The sequence below is a fragment of the Corapipo altera genome, unplaced genomic scaffold (assembly GCF_003945725.1).
Source record: "Corapipo altera isolate COAL_440 unplaced genomic scaffold, ASM394572v1 1, whole genome shotgun sequence".
NCBI lineage: Eukaryota > Metazoa > Chordata > Aves > Passeriformes > Pipridae > Corapipo > Corapipo altera.
The window spans coordinates 21982589-21985250 of NW_020884873.1; the positions used below are offsets into that span (position 1 = coordinate 21982589).

Sequence of the window (2662 nt, forward strand, 5' to 3'; positions counted from 1 at the left end):
CACATGAAGCAGGACAAATATGGTAAGAGCAGCACGTAGCAATTCAGTGATTTACTTGTCATGCCAAAGCCAAATCCCGACTCCAAATCAATATTTTGCAATGGATTAAATACGTGGCAGGAACAGAGATTGAAGTCTGCCCTAATCCGATAAGGGTATGAGCGTGCTTAGTGAATATCAGCTGAAATGTTGTCCATTAACACAGGGAAACCACATACACACAGGAAAAAAAAGACTATCTATTCTGTGTTAAATCAGATACTGCAGAGATAGCAGAGACATGGCAAATCTCGATTATCACTAGAATAGGGTTTTGAAATATAGGCTCTATTTTATGAAAGAGAAAGGGGTATTGCTGTGCATTAGAGAAATTATAGACTACCAAAATATAAAATTGGCATAAATAAAACCGATTTTTTGAGCGTCATAATCACTTTGGGAATGGCTGCTTAAAGTGGCCATTTAGGGTATTAAGGGAGCTGGTGACAAGGCCTCGGGCTGTGGCTGAGTGAGCAATCAGCTCTGGAGTGGGGTTAAGGATATGCATGGCTGAGAGCCACCATTTCCCATTTGCATTGCTGGTGCTAGCCTTCCTATGAGTTTGAGCCCAGGATCAAAGTCTCCCCTGGATGCTTAGGAAAACCAGGATTTGGGATTATTTCTCAGTGCCCTGGATGGTAATACCCTGAGCCTCACCTATACTTCATTCACACAGACCACATGGATGAGATCTCCAATGTGTATGGAAGCATCAGGAGCTTTGGCTCTCCCCCTCTAGAGACTCCCAGGAGCTGAGGAGCTCTGGTGAAAGCAGCTTGGAAAGACAGCTGAAGAGGTCACAGTAGGGATGTGAGTCAATCCAGTCTTGAGAGTAGCTCCAAGACTTAACCAACAGACAGGCATGCACACAGAATTGGATTGAGATCCTGAGTGTGAGAATACTGTAATAGGATTCTAGCAAGAAAAAGTATGGGAGGGTGAGTTTGCCAACTATGACTCAAGAAGAAACTGCTACAGAAAGGATGGACACACTTGACAAAATAGTTATTTGAACATGGTTAATGTTGTCTTAAGAACACCTAAGAGGAATATGCAAATACATGGATCACTGTGCATGAACAGTTTTCATAAATATTTTGATTAGGAAACAGTATTTCTCGCTTCAAAGTTACAAGTTAGAAACGCACTGGAATTCTGAGAAGCCTGGTGAGCTTACTTTACCTGTATACACTTTTTATGAGCTTCTGAAAGCACCATGATAAAGTGACCCTGCAGAAAAATGGAATCATGTCTCTTGGCTGCATCCTCCTAATGCCATCTCAGCAGTCTCGTTAGAAACAGAGAGAATGGCAAAGCACTGTTGGAGGAGAACTGAGGCAACTGGGGCGTATAGTTCTCAAGTTTTAAACTGAAACACATTTTCTGTGATGACACAAGTAGAAACACAGAAACAGATGTGCAAGATTTTGATGCCATCATGAAAACATCCTGATGCATACTGGATCCAGAACAAGAGGGTCTGATCTGAAATGCTCACACTGCATCAAACTTGTTTATTGTGACTAAGCAGCAGCACACACACCACAACCACATTCTGCAATTGCCAGTAGCACCGTGCACTGACCTTCCGAGCAGGTTCACAATAAAACCACAAGCCAACCCGCTTCAGCATGGATGTAAAAAGTGATGTTGCCCACTAGGGAGGGAGTTTACACCAGACTGCTCTTGTCCCAAACACAGCCTACCTGTGCACAGGGCAGAGCAGAAGGCATACACAAGTGTAAATTAATTCAGTTTAGTGCTGGCAGAGCTAAAAAGAGCTGGCTGCACTTCAGAAACTTTAGTTCTAAAAGGACCAGCATAAAGATGCCTCAAATTTACAAAACAGGACATCTGCAGGACATGGGTTTACAAGTTTTTTGCCTATTTAAGTTTCTGTAATGAAACCTGAGACTGAAAAAGATGAGTAACAGAGGCCTGATAAGAGCTTGGGTTTTTTTCCGTGTGAGCTGGTTTGCACAGGTTTTCACAAACAACGCGCAGAGAGAGAGACGATGTGAAGGAGTTTCACGGGCTGAGATCCCCGCTACGGTCTGTGTGTGACCGTCACATCCAGGCAGCGGCCAGGCCAGAGATGGCTCGTGGCGGCACCTGCGAGCCGGGGGAGCCACCGGGCGAGGCCTGGGGCGCAGCTCTGCTCAGCCCACGCAGCCAGAGCTCGCACCGTGCCCGCGCAAGGACGGGGACACCGACGACAAAGCACGAGTGAAATGCAGGAAGGACAATGTGGACACCCGCTGCTCCTTCCCGGCTGAGTACAGACCCACCTCGGGGCCAACAGGTGTCCCGCGGGCCCGGGCAGCAGCAGTCCCCCGGTGCCTCGGGAACCGTGTCCCGCCGCTCGCCCGCCCCAGCGCCCCTGCCCGGGGAGCGGCGGGGCCGCTCCCCGCCCGGCCCCGCTGGACCGGCCTGGCGGGCGGAGGAGGCCGGGGGAGGTGGGAGGGGACGTGGGAAGGACTTCGGTTGCCACTACAAATCTGGTGACAGACCCGCCACCGGCACATGGCGATGGGCAGGTGGGTGCGGGGCGGCGGTCTGGGGCGGCCGCGGCGCTGCGGGTGATGGGTGATGGGTGAGCGCGGGGGTGTTAGCGTGCTTCCCC

The 2662-nt window shown here is 49.5% G+C and overlaps 1 protein-coding gene across 1 annotated transcript in view; it reads left to right on the plus strand.

Moving 5' to 3' along the window:
- Window positions 1-2479: 2479 nt before the first annotated feature.
- USP44 (ubiquitin specific peptidase 44) overlaps window positions 2480-2662 on the plus strand; it is a 20341-nt gene continuing 20158 nt past the window's right edge. The window contains exon 1 of the mRNA XM_027662159.1: window positions 2480-2576. The gene's annotated coding sequence lies outside the window, so the exon portion shown is untranslated. The remainder of the gene's footprint in view (window positions 2577-2662) is intronic.